Raw genomic sequence first — 14462 nt, 5'->3', positions numbered from 1 at the left:
CCGAACGTGTGGCTTCCGCTTCGCCACCGTCGCGCTTGCGCCGCGCTCATCGTACTAGTTTTTCACGAGCGCTGTTATCAAACGACGCTTGAGAGTGAGAGACATGCTTCCCTCGCCCTCTTTATCCTCGGCGCAAGCGAACAGCGGCGTGCGCCGACGGTGGCAGCGCCGCGATAGCGGAGCGCAGCTGCTCCCCGGCCGTTCACAGCGGGTTCAAGTTTTTTGACCAAGACTGTAGTACGTTTTATACTGGTGTTGGTCTCGTCAAATCCTCTTTTTAAAATATATCCTCTCTTTCACTCACTACGCCCTCTTCCCCTTATTGTTTATTAAGTTCCTCACTCACTGTTATTTTTTTAATGTTCATTTGCTCTTCTAGATTGGGCAGACGCTGTGCCCTGGCTGGTGGCAGCTACCAGCTAGCCCTTTCTGTCTATTCTTCTTGAGTTGTTTTGTGTAGACAAACCTAATATTATTCTGAAGTTAAGAATATGGATGGCTGTTTTAACATAATCAACTTTTCGCTTGAATTCTAACAACTAAAAAGCTTTTTTTTTTCGTTAGCTCAGGTTTTTCACGAATTCTTTCTTCCGTAGGTGTGTTCAATAATAAATAACAAAAGAACGCTCAACTTGGTGCCTGTAGGTGAGCACTCAAACTTTTTACTTTTTTTTACTGCATCTTCAATGTACGTTAACTACGTTCATTATTTTGATCACAGTCATACGCCGTCTATTGAAACAACAAACAGACACTGTTGCTGTATTTGTGTATTGGCAGCGAGGAGTTACGGAGTCGCTATCTATCGGAAGCGCCTCGCTGGCGTAGTATGAGAGATCACACGGCGCGCTCCTCGTAGGTTTTGCTGCCAGCGCTCACTGAAAACACCACGAACGAGCTCTCCCGGACATTTCTGTAAGTCCTTTCGAAACGAGAGAAGTTTTTTACTGTCTAAATAATAATAATCTTCCGAAAACTGAAAGCACAGAATCGTTTACAGTTGACTGTACGTATTCTTTACCGAATACGTACAGTGAACTGCTGTAAAGCAGTGATTTGGGCTTGTTGGTAAGATATCGTGAGGCTTATAGCGCGTTAAAAAGACAAGGACGAAGGTGAGACGTGACACACACAGGCGCTAACTTGCAACAATCTTTATTTCGAGCAAGGGACCCATACATATATACAACTTTTTCGCGTACATCATACATGCGCTGTTTACAAAATACCTTTACTCAACGAGCGTTTAAAGGAACACCGGTACAATGTAGCAGAAAAGCGGGGCGGGTTTCTTGACGCCCACTGCAGGCATTGCAGCTACACTGTTGCCGGGGTGGATGATGGCGACCATTCGACGTGTGCTCCAGCATACAAAGACTGCTCCATTGTGGGAAAAGCCCGAGGTAGGATTACTCGCGAAATTATAGAAGCAGAAATGATTGATAGGCTTGGCGATAACTGTGTGTCCAAACCATCCATTGCCCTTTCCCACAAAGAGTTATCGTACCTGTGCAATAGTGTGTAAAGGTATTTTGTAAACAGCGCATGTATGATGTACGCGAAAAAGTTGTATATATGTATGGGTCCCTTGCTCGAAATAAAGATTGTTGCAAGTTAGCGCCTGTGTGTGTCACGTCTCACCTTCGTCCTTGTCTTTTTAACGCGCTATAAGCCTCACGATGTACAGTGAACGCCACTGCGCGCGGTCGCCGCAATGGAGTCTCCCGAACCGGCTTTTTGCGTGAAAGGTAGGTAAACGCTGAGAGCAAACTATGTGAAATATGTTCTTATAGTGTTTGTATAACTAAATGGAGTGTAATAGAACGAAGCCTCAATGCAGCGATCGCGCAGATTCGCAGCGACCGTCTGCGCGTCTGCATGCTTGTCCGTGCCCTGTGTCGCTTTCTCCGCGCGCGCGTTTTCGCACCGTGCCATGAGCTTTAGGCCGCAGAATATGAGCATTTGACAGTATACAAGCAATCATTGTTGCGTGGGCGCTATCAGAGCTGTTCAAAAATAATTGCATTGTAGAGACTTCGACGCCTACGAGGACTGTGATGTGACGTCGCAACGATTCAATCTTTTTTATGCGAAGCATATTACGAGGGCTCAACCCAGCTCCTCAGGCGCGGCGGTGACCATGAAATCACGTGACACCGTGACGTCACGACAGAGGAGAAGTGGCTTTGGCTCAACTCTTGCAAGACGGGCTGGGTGGGAATCGAACCAGGGTCTCCGGAGTGTGGGACGGAGACGCTACCACTGAGCCACGAGTACAACGCTTCAAAGCGGTACAAAAGCGCCTCTAGTGAATGCGGTGTTGCCTTAGAAACGCGCTGTTTCTAAGGCGTGCGTCTCTTGCTCAGGCGCACATTTCGTTGCCGCGCCGAACGCTGCTTTGCTCGACGCTCACCGCGTCCAATGCGGGGCGCGTAGTCGCCGCCCTCTAGCCCATTGTCTTACACCCCTTGGCGGGTCGACGGGAACGCTGTCGCGTTCCACTCTTGAAGGCGAAGAAGTAATGCATGAGTTGTTTCTTCGTCTAGCCGAACCAAATATAGCCAAGCAACAGCAGTTCACCAGGCTAAACAGTGGTTCAACAACTAAAATAAAGGCTAGTATGCTTCGCATCCTGGGCTTAACCTTACCTAAGCCACAGCCATTTTTTTCTTCTAAATTCTTTGACCTTTCAATACTATTTCTCAAGCTGCGTAACACAAATATGACTATATGCCATGCTTTTTTTAAATGTGCTTCTTACCGCTGCCTTTGTACTCCACTGAACTTGCCAGTATCTATAGCTTCGACAAGTTCATAGACCAAACCGTCATGACATTAGTCGGGCAGTGGACTCGGGCGAGCGTCTCAGTGCCCGTTTTCCGAACATCGCAGACCCGGTGCCGTAGCAGAAATCTTCCTCTCGTCTGTGCTTGCTGCATACCCGAGTTGTAGCCGATGACTGTTTGCTGGTTTTATGTATCGCGAGCCAAGCTTCACGCAGCTTCTTGTCCTGCGGCTACATGTGAATAAGGCTGACACCGGGCTCGGTTGCGTACGTCCGGCACTACGGCACCGAGCAGTAGCCTACCATGTTGCGCGCCTTCAAAGGCAGCAACTACCTATTGAAGCACTTTCAAGTGTTGTAAAGGAGACACTCGAAGTGGGAAAATCTAGCCACTAGATGAGGACCGTAGCGTACGAGGGAATTTAAACTCTCGTTTTCAGCTCGCTTCGGCGCTACCGAAGCAGCCGACGCGGCCGCTATGTCCACGTGATCGCTAATAGCACGTCACGCCGACGGTGGCGCCAGCTTTTCCAGTGGTGGAGCTCGAGGACAATACTGACTGTGGTAGTCGCACTTCTAAATTTTTTGATGAATTTGATGGAAAGTATTGCTCCGAAGGTAAAATGAATTTATCCTTACCAGTCGCCTTCTATGCATTTCCTCCGGTGAAAAAGAAAACGTAGATGATTGCAAGTGAAGTTTTTCTAACGAATCAACTGAAGATTTAAAACAAATTGTCCAGAAATAATCGATGATGATTGCCAATGTAAGGGAATAGCCGAACGCTTCAAGAAAGCCACTTGATTCATTAAAGAAATGAAGCGCTTGATGGCATACATTTGTTGCAGTGAGACTATTCAAACATCGTTTGTTGTTTCATTACGTAATTCTGTAGAGAATAGAGGCGCTAACCAGTATGTCTGTAGCGCTAGTATAGATAGACAGCACGTGCGTCTCAAAGAGCTGTAATAGTGGGCTTTTGGCAATGAACGCGCCTTGCCCATCGGTGGCTCGGGAGCGCGTGCCATACACGTCGGCACATTTTATCAGCGGTGAGCATGAACCAACTAGCCCAAGCAAGAGTTTTACTTGAAAGAGACAAAGAAAGCTATTCGCTTCAAAAATTGTGCGATAAATTTGCAACTCTAAATATTGTGGTGATCTTCCTGTTCGCAAACTGCAGCGTGGCTCCGTTTGCCGTCGATTTTGGTTGATTTTTTTACTAGCCCGAATGTGTGTGTTCTTTGTTCGTATACGACGTGACAGAGACCGTACATATGTGTACGCGTGGTAGAATCTTATTATGTTTACAGACGTACATATATGTACTATATGTACATATATATTTACATTATATTTACATTAATGTAGAGCAAATTAGACCAACCTGCCATGCAGCAATTTATTCTGAGAACAAAACCCCCTTTTTTTCTGCCGATGGTGGCTTCACCACACTTGTTGTCACTATGAGGGGAAGCGTTGAACACAAGTACAGGGAGGGGGGGGGGCATTTTTTGACAATGGAGAACGAGGAGGAGGAATAAACTTTATTTATGCACAGCAGATTTGAGACATGGGTCTCTCTACCTATATGCCTCGAGCCCTTGGGCCCTGGTGGCATCTTCGGCCTGCTGCATTGCCTTGAGGTGGTCTTCCGGTGCACAGCGGAGCACCGCGCTCTCCCACTGCTCCCTGGTCTTGTTTATTTTATTCTGTGTGGGTGTCCGAGGACAAGCCCAAACCATATGTTGCAGGTCCGCCCTTTCTTGACAGAATCTACATCTATCCGTGTAAAGGTGCGGGTAGCAGCGGTGGTAGGCCACCGGGTTCGATATGTATCTGTTTCTACAAGGCACCATGCCGTCGCTTGCCGTCTACTCATCGAAGAGTGTGCCGGGGGGAAATCGGCCCTTCCCAATTAATAGTGTTTGGTGATCTCGTTAAAGCTGGTCATCTGATCTATCTCGGTTCCCTGTATTTGTTGCTTGTTACCTGCTCCGCCCGTGAGTTATCGAGCCAGGTTGTGCGCTATTTCGTTCCCGGGAAGGGAGGAGTGTGCGTGTGCCCACATAATGTGAATGTCGCGATCTTCGCGAAAGTTGTTTAAAATTCTCAGCTTTATTGAAGAAGGAATCACAGCTTCTGTGTGTTGGCCCGAAGGGTGCATCGCTAATGGTCTGGGCATCTAGTCCAGGGCTCCGCCAGTTCTGGCCATCTTCTCCGCCTACTGGTTCAGTTTGAGCTGGTCGTGGAAGGGAAAGCTGAACAACAGCGCCTCCGATTGCTCCCTCGCGGTGTTAATTTTTGACAAGGTAGGGCTTTTTAAGGCATGCGATAGAAGTGTCTTGACGTCTCTGTCAGGCAGATCTGTGAAAGTGCCCGCTTCTTCGTGTTGTTGAGCGAGAAATTGGAAGGATACTCAGCGTTATACTTTTATATCGCGTCTTGTTGTTTCTCGACAGCGGAGTAATCCAGTGACCTGTTCACAAATAATCGGGATGTTCAATGCAGCCTTCGCCCTTTTGATGAGTGATTTGAAGAACAGAAGGGGTGCGCAAGTTTTCACACGGCATGGAGGTCTACCTGTAGAACTGGTTGTTAGATCCTTCAAGTGGCTAGAAAACATTGTGTGAGTCTACTCACAATGTCATCTTTCAGTTGCTCCCGGGTCCTCGAGGCGTTGTCCCAACAACTTCGCTAACAAGGCTGACCGATCTGCTCACGAAGACATCCGGACACGACGAATTGTGCTAGTAAGAACGAACGCTGCAAGACGACTACATTTACTTGCTCACGCAACCGACACCAGCTTTCTATGCATGTGTAAGTGCCGAATATACGTAACTAGGACCCTTTGTTACAGCTTCAGACTTTGACCAGATTACCTCGCGGCAGTTAAAGATTTTTCCATCGCTTATGGCTGAGAGGGGCATATAGGAACGCTTATCTTTAGCCTATTGGAATATAGCTCCAATGACTACTTTCCGGATGAAGAACTGGCGACGGCATCATCTGCATTATCACACATCGCCTGTGTTGTTTTACCTTTCATTGTTCCCGTTGCTGTGCTGTTTTTCTCGGAATGTTGCTCAATCAAGTGTCCCAGCGTCACACTTTTGTACAGGTTAGAGCAAAGCTTTCATGGCCTTTCCACGCTAGACACATCAGTACACTGACTGTGTCAATGTTATCGCTTTCCAAAGACAAAAAATAATTATCAATTTTTGTCGATGTATAATGATTCCTGCGAATATTTAGTCTTCCTTTGCCGATGTAAATCAGAAAAATAAAGTACTACCTTATTCACATTGGCGACCATGAGAAGCCGCTGGGGTGCAACGCACATTGTCCGAAATTTCAAAGCACAAAAATACGCAAATATGGCAGGTTAAGGGCATACTTTTTTTACTATTGTAGAACTTTGAATTCGAGGTATGTTCATGAAACCTTGGAATTTAGGCGATATTGTGTGCAGTGTTTCTTGTTAGCTTTCTTTTCTCGTTTTATGAAATACGATAGAAATAGGTGAAATCGGGGAGCTGGTAAAAAAGAGAAGGGCGTCAGAGTCGCAGTGTGTTGAAACTTCCGTTATTACGGGTGTCACTCACAGCGCAATGGCAATGAGGCTGTGTGTCCAGCTTGCGTAGCGAGGCACAACAGTGAAAAATAAAAAGAAAAGAAACGGCACAATAAGACGGGGATGACAGCGTACCAAGAACGAAAAAAAAATGGTTTGCACATGATTGCTCTGCTACTGGGGCTTCCATTTAAAGCCATATATTCACACGCACACAACAATTACTTTGTTACTGTCTCCGTGCGGAGACAGAATAACGAATGTGCTGCGACAGCATGTATTTCATAACAGCCTACAGACGCCGTCACACCCCCTTGTATGCTTCTTAACCACGAGCCATTTGCCATTCTGTCGGCCCCTTTCAACGTCATGGAGACTAAGTATGTTTCGAATCATAACCGGACGCTGAGTGTCCCGCTTGACGTTGCACGAAACATCGAGCGCCCAGTGGCATTATCACATGAAAATAAAATGTCAATAAAGGGCAGGGGATAAAACACCTAAAAACTCGCTCTCCAAATGAAACGTTTCGACAACTCGGAAGTGGCGGACCCGCTCGACGGACTGCGCCCGAAGCATTCAAGACTTCCACTACTTCCGGTCGCAGGAAGCAGTAGGCAGCGGCTGCTTTGCGGCTAACGGCGTCGTTCTTGCAAGACGGTCGTCGTTCTAGCCGCGCTCTCGTCGCTCCCATCCTACGGGCCATGCAAAACTTGAACGAGGGTTCGACGCTGTGCGGTGGATTCCCGCTGTCTGACTGTGGTTGGCATGAGAGAGAGAGAGAGAAAGATGTACTTGTAGGTACCTTGAATCAAAAGGAAAGAAGAGCACGTAAACATTACGGAGACAACAACAGAGAAGAGAACGGGTGTGTATCGTCGATATAATTCCGGCGTGGATCGGGCGACCGATCAAGTCGAAGCTTATTCAAGCGGTCGAGGCAAGTGAGAGCTGAAGAAGGAAGAACGGTTGATGTCTTACCCCCTCCCCCCCCCTTCTCTTTTTTTTTTTGCGTGCGTGGGTTTCCGCTGAAGCCGCAATTGAATGACACGTTCTTACAAAGCTGGAAGTGAATGAAACTAAAGAAGCACGAGAATATACCGTAGCCTCACAGTTTATTTCTGTTATAACTTTATTGTATTTTTTTTCCTGGTACAGCTTCACGCCGCGTTCCACGCACATGCTCGCCCTTTCTGAATAAAAAAAAAAAGGAAACGTTTCGATTCCTTCTTGGCAAAGTAGGTTTCGCTCTCGTATACCTTGCTTTTTCGGTAATATATTTTTTTCGCCCTTCAGGTTGCAATCCGCGATTGAGACGCACGTTCTACCCCTTTTGTTTTCTGTTTTGTTCCTGTCTTTTGAGCTAGACCGTCGCCGCAAGTTGGGGCGTCATTCGGCCCTGCACTCCCTCTCTATTCCTACCCTCCCTCTCCACCCCCGCTTTCTTTTTTTATTTTTTTTTCACCCTACACCGCGTCGTCCTCACAACGTCCTTTTTGTCCCCCTTCCCCCCCCCCCCCGCCCACCCCTTCATGTTCTTTTTCATCCCGTTCATTTTCATCTCTATTTCTCAAACGCGACGAATACGACTGCTCTTGAACGTAAGAAGTCGAAAGATAGAAACGGTCTCTTCTTCGTTTTCGAAAATTTCATCCTTCGCTCCTTCCTAAAACGTCGTGTCCCACGGCTCTTGCTGTTTTTCTTTTTTTTCTTCTTCTTCCAACCCCCCTCTTTTTTCTTGAGCACGTTCTTTTTCTCTCTGTTCTTTTCATTCAGTCATTACTCTTCTTTTGCGTATGTAGAACCGCCTTGTACGCATTTCGCGATGTTATACTCTTTACCAAAAGAGTGCGAGCGAGTAGCATTTACTCTTACTCTTTCTCTCTCTTTTACCTCCTTTCATTTTTTAGCATAGTGCGCGTGGTATCCCTACATTCTTTAGGCAACTCGCTTGTGGTTTTGTGCTCCTGCACAGAACGACCGCTACTGTGGCAAAAAAAAAAAAATGAATACAGTGAGAGAGAGAGAGAGAGAGAGAGAAAGAGAGAGAGAGCGAGCGACGAGCATTGTGTCTCTCGCGCCCACACTTTTCATTCCATCAGCTTTCTCGTGCGGTTGGCTGTTTCCCAGAGCCTGTTTCCAATCTGCAAACGGACGGAAGAAAAATGAATAAAACTTGGGGTGCACGCGGGCTCCTCCCGAAAAACTGAATGGTCCTCGCCGCATGCTTCTGAAGCTGAGAGCGCGCGCGTCTGTGTGCTACACGGAGATGCTCGCGAGAGAAGGCGAAGGGGCTAAGGAAAAAGAAAGAAAGAAAGAATAGAATAGAAGGATGCGAAGGAGAGCGAGCGGTCCGCAGGGATAAGTTATATAGCGCGATACTGCGCTCTAAGAGGCCTTCCTCGCTGCTCCAGCGCGAGTTACGAACCAGAAAGAGGAATAAAGCGGGCCGTGTACGGGGTGGAATACAACTAACGGGATCGCCCGAGCGATTTGAAGAGGCGAGTCAAGCGGTAAAGAAGGAAAGAAATAAGAAACCCACGAACAGAGAATAAGGCTGCGAAGCTGAACACAGCAGAGACAAGAAAGAGAAAGGGCGGGAAAAGAAGAAGTACAACGCGGAGAGCTATAACGTTAGTACCGCCTAGGAGGAAAAGAGACCGCGAAGGCGTCGGGCCGTGAAGAATGAACGCGCCAGCGTGCTCGGCTGGCGCGCGCGCGTTCGCGGGAGAAATTTGGCGGGAGGGTGCTGACGCGGCGCGCACGCGTGTGACCCTACATACAACGAAGGAAGGAAGGAAGGGTGGTGGTGGAAGCCGGTCCTCCTGACGCCCTTTCCCCGCCCTCTCCGCTACTCCCGCTTCTTGGGCGTCGAAGATGTTCGGCTCGGATGGTTTGCATCGCCGTCGTGTGACCCCCTTCATTGGCGTCTCTGACGAGGACGACGAGAACGACGTCAGCCGCACCGCCTTTGAGCCCGTATATTGGGCGGCCTTTCTCTGCGGCCTTTATAGGCATGTGTGCCGCCGCCACTGCCACCCCCTTACGATCTCTTCGTCGTCCGCCCACTTCACTTCTTGCGAGTGCACTTCTTTCGTGCTTTGGGCAATGCCCTCTCGTAGGCATTTCGCCCCCTCCTCCGCCGTGTTTTATCGAGCATCGCCGGGCCATCTATTCTATCGCGGTCAGATTGCTTCTTCTTTCTCTAACTTTTTCTTCCCCGTTTTCCTTTCTTGCGGTTTACTCGCGTCGCTCGTGGTCTACGTTTCCCTGAATTAGATAAGCGATAAGTCGAGGCCGTAGGAGAAAGGCAATTCGCGGCGGATTCCTCCCGTTCGGCCTGTCTCGGGAGGCCGAATTTATGGTGAAAGGTGAAGAAACAATAGCGGTGTGCGTGTTGCGTGCTATCAGAGAAGGCAGGGTGGTGTGACAGAGAGAAGCGTTGGATAAGGAATGGCAACGCTGCCTTCTCCGAGTATAGGACGAGTGACCGCAACAGTGCTCTCGTCGAATGTCGCGGTGCCGCACTATCTTCCAAGTCGAATTCCGGAGACAACGGGGTCTGAAAAGGCGAGACACTTTAGTGCCTGCGATATATCGGCGCAGGCACGTAGTCATTTGAACAAGTTGGAGCGTAGATACGCAACTTTCAGTTGCCTATTTCTTATACTAACCAAAGCATCAGCGCTCAGTGTTGAAGAAATCGGCCAACAAAGAAAAGTCCAGGTTTGTTACTCCGCAATGAAACACAAGCGAAGTGTAAACTCATAAACAAATGGTAGAGAGAGGTTTCTGCTGCTGACCTTATATAGCGATTAAGTTATCCAGGAGTTACTGACGTACGTTCAAGTCAGCCACATCCAGCTTTTCTGGACATGTACCAACTAGCACCCCAAGCGGCCCTGGCACTAAGCTAGCGCGTTTTCAATGAAACGAGAGTGTTTCTTGCGAATGACAAAAGCTGCAGGTCGATTATTGAAAAATGGCTGTGGCTTAGCTAAGGTTAAGCCCAGGATGCGAAGCATACTAGCCTTTATTTTAGTTGTTGAACCACTGTTTAGCCTGGTGAACTGCTGTTGCTTGGCTATATTTGGCTCGGCTAGACGAAGAAACAACTCATGCGTTACTCTGCTTCACCTTCAAGAGTGGAACGCGACAGCGTTCCCGTCGACCCGCCAAGGGGTTTAAGACAATGGGCTATGGCGCAGCGACTACGCGCCCCGCATTGGACGCGGTGAGCGTCGAGCAACGCAGCGTTCGGCGCGGCAACGAAATGTGCGCCTGAGCAAGCGACGCACGCCTGAGCCTTAGAAACAGCTCGTTTCTAAGGCAACACCGCATTCACTAGAGGCGCTTTTGTACCGCTTTGCAGCATCGTACTCGTGGCTCAGTGGTAGCGTCTCCGTCTCACACTCTGGAGACCCTGGTTCGATTCCCACCCAGCCCATCTTGCAAGAGTTGAGCCAAGGCCACCTAGAAAATCAGTCTCTGTAGCACGCCGCAACCTTCGCTTCTCATTCCAACGAGCAGCTCTGTCTCCAGGAGGCATCTCACCTCGTGAGTGTCTAGCAGAGGCAAGCGCAGCTGCTTATAAACCGCCGCGACGCCGCGAGCGACGGCGCGAGTTGGAGCCCCGTTTCTCCTCTGTCGTGACGTCACGGTGTCACGTGGTATTGAAGGCGACACCGCCGCGCCTGAGGAGCTGGGTTGAGCTCTCGTAATATGCTTCGCATAAAAAGTGAGGTGACAGACATGTTCTGGAAGAAAATCCACACGAGCAAACTGCAGTGATCATGCTGTGGCAAGCAAAGATTTTGTTCCAAGAGCGGTTAAATATTAAGCAATGGAAGCCTATGGAAACGACGAAAGCTTGTACTCGATTTTCGAGATAAAAACGGTAAATGTGATAAAACCACGGCGTCTTTTGTAATAGCCGCTGCAGCGTATGTGGTCCGGAGACTCAACTTTCGATTGACGCCTACACATGGCACACTCTCTGCACACTCTCTACTCATGGCGTAACACTGTTCCCAAAATCGATTTTTGAAACACAGTTGTGCAAGTTCACCTGGTATTCATAAAAACCCGATCGTATCACCTGCGGAAACGTTGGGAGCCGTGGCTGATGCGTTTAATCGCTTGCCCTCTATCATTCCGCGTCATGCTGGCAGCGGTTCGATGCCGTGCTGCGTGATACCGGTTTTTGCCACCATGTAGGACTCAGTTCGACAGTCTCCCACCAGATGGCCGAAACACAAAACTCAAGATCTGATTTCAGTGTAGTTTTTTTTCTGAAGGGTTCTTCACGTATTATAACTTGTATTTTTACTTCCTAAAACGTAGCAACGTGTTGCTTATTTGTTAAGTCATCGTTTTTATTATCAGATTTCATTCCTTGTACCACATAACAACAAGCATGCGCATGTCTTTGTGTGACATTAAAAAAAATATACTATTGTGCGTTGTAGCATGGACATAATCAGGAATTCTGGACATTACACCTTCATTGTCCTGTGGAACTTCACGGCAATGCACATGCGTAACTGAATTGGTGAAATTTTTAGCAATTTTATTTCTATATAATAGCCGAGTATCAACAAGCTGTAACTGCCTGCGCCAGGAGAAGTAGGATAACGATCGATCTGATAACGACACTATTACAGGGGTGAGAGCACTGAACTAGAAGAAAGTATCATGAATACGGACTTAGGTTTAATCCATTCATTGGTTAGTTTCTTCCTCTTTATTGAAGTAAGTGTAAATATAAGAGACTTTGTCACCACATGGTAGTGAAGCCCACTTCCTTTTTCGCATTGATGAAGTTAAATTCAGCACCTGATATCGGTGTGTCCCGATTTCAGTTCGCAGCGCATGTCGTTAGTGAGGCAATACCATCTCCTTGGCCTGAGGTGTCCGACACTCGACGAATGTTTGTACCCGAGTCGTTGTTCGTCCCGAGGCGATCAGGCTAATCGCGCGTTACTTGCTTTTTTTAGAATCAACTAACTTAGGTTCAGGTTTGTAGCTCAATCACTATTTCTTCTATTTCATATTCTGTAGTAGCGTGACCTTCAGTGACCGGCCCTACTGTGTGGGAGCTGTACAGTGTGTTCTACGTTATTCTTTTAGGTTTGTCCTTTTGCTCTTTCTTTCCGCTTTCCTGCCCTCCCTCCTATCTTCCATTTCGGTGTTTCTGTCACCTCCGTTCTGAAAGGTAGGCAGTCGCTGTGCCGCTTTCGGTGGCAAGTGGCAGCCTACTGCTCGCCTTCCCTTTCCTGTCAAATGTATATGCTTTCAAAACAAATAACAAGCTAAATAAAAACAGATAAAATATGCATCGTAGTAAAAAATAGAGGCTCCCTAGGAAAGATGCACCAACGCCATCCTTCATACTTTAGCGTTAGGAAGAAAAAGAAAAAAAAAGACAGAAAAAAAGTAAGCAGTGATAATTGCGGAACAAATGAAAACACTTCTACTGCAATTATTTTCCTTCTTTTATCTGCTGCTTGGGCCACGCCGTATGCATTTACAAGTTCGTTAAATGCGTTATTGAGATAATTACGGCAACCGACAAAATTGGTGGATAGCGAACAATAAAGGCTGGTACAAGCCCTCCCCCCCCCCTCCCTCCCTCGTTACATTAGGCCACCGAAGTAAGCAGAAATGCACAATACTACATGCGTTACACGGCGAGACATAACTGCCTTTTCATAGCTTCACCGTAAAGAATATGACGTCATTGTTTGTGATATGAGAGCGCTCCTGAAGTGTTGAAAAAACCAGTAGTGGCGACATTCAACATCTACGATTGACATGTGAGCTATAACAACAATAACTAGTCTTCTCTGTCGTCATAAGAGTGTAGGCGTACGATTCGTAGTAAAGCACATTTGATACGGCACAAGTTCCTCAGAAGCTCATTACTCGCCGACCAGCTGTGGGCCGTCCAGCAGGCCCTCGAAACGTCTGCCAGGTACTCCCTGTCGCTCCCTATGGGAGACACCTGCTACGCGCTGAGCGCGTCCTGCAGGACCGTAAAGAAAATTTCCAGTCCAGTGTGCTTTCGTAGCTTTGCTGGGACGCTCCCAAAGCGACTATTAGGAGCAGCTAAAGGCAGCAAGAGCAAGGTTCAGGGACCGTCTATTGAATTTATACTAGGTATTGCTTTCAAATATGCCAGCTAACAAACTTATTGTAGCCGCTCTGGCCCAGTGCTAGTTGAAGCATATATACGTCATTTTAGACGTCTGCGGAGCATAAACACCTGTGTCAAACAAACCATATCATTGAAAGTAAGCACTTTATTGCTTTGCCGAATTTCTAAGTGCTGAACATCAACACACTGAAGACATAATTGCTAGGTGGATGTCATCTGCCGTTGCAACTGCGAGAATGTTTCGACGGGCATTGGCGTAAGGCTACGTCGAGCTTGGCGCCGCCGAATAATGCGAATGTGATAATTTTCTTTTGCTTCGCTAAGCTTTGTTCTTGTTTTGTTCTCGTTTGAGAAGAATGTAAGATATTGAGTATGTGTTTTCCAAAAAATGTCGCACTTTCGCCCGAAAGCGGAAGCATCGATTGCGATAGAATATTGGAGAACAGCTAGCTATATGAAATGAAGATCGTAGTTTTATCTGCCACATAAACTTGTAAACATTCGCACACTAACTAAATTAACGAGCTCGGTGTCACGCGCGCACAGGTAAACATCGAAAAATCTCGTTCGATGACCGCGCAAACTCGCTGTCAAAACACTGGAGTGAGGAAGCGCAGCAGCAGCAGCGAGCGAATTTACCTTCGTGCTGCGTGTCGAATCAACGCGAACTAAGCCGTGAAAACAGAGCGCGCGGCGGTCTCTGTCTCCGTCGCAGATGGCTTTCAACATACAGCGGTCCAGCCAGGCGCGCGCGGTCTCCGGAGCCGCCTGGAGTAGAACGCGTCCCCCTTTCCTGCCCTCCCCCCGGATCCTTGTGCGTGACGGAAGACAGCGTGCTTCCGACCCACTTTCCTCGCTTGCTTGCGGGAGATTGAGCCGCGATCGCCAGCTCACCCTCAGCCGCTTTCACTGATTTTGCTGCACTTGAACTTTACACTAAACCT

General features: G+C 47.8%; 1 long non-coding RNA gene across 1 annotated transcript in view; it reads left to right on the top strand.

Moving 5' to 3' along the window:
- LOC135919179 (uncharacterized) overlaps positions 1-5691 on the top strand; it is a 97674-nt gene extending 91983 nt beyond the window's left edge. The window contains exon 4 of the long non-coding RNA XR_011512781.1: positions 5444-5691. This is a non-coding gene — a long non-coding RNA (uncharacterized lncRNA). The remainder of the gene's footprint in view (positions 1-5443) is intronic.
- The last annotated feature ends 8771 nt before the right edge of the window (positions 5692-14462 follow it).

The sequence above is a fragment of the Dermacentor albipictus genome, chromosome 3 (genome assembly GCF_038994185.2).
Source record: "Dermacentor albipictus isolate Rhodes 1998 colony chromosome 3, USDA_Dalb.pri_finalv2, whole genome shotgun sequence".
In the NCBI taxonomy this organism is placed as follows: Eukaryota; Metazoa; Arthropoda; class Arachnida; order Ixodida; family Ixodidae; genus Dermacentor; species Dermacentor albipictus.
Note: the sequence above shows the minus strand (reverse complement) of the source record. Positions and strands in the feature narration are given on the sequence as shown.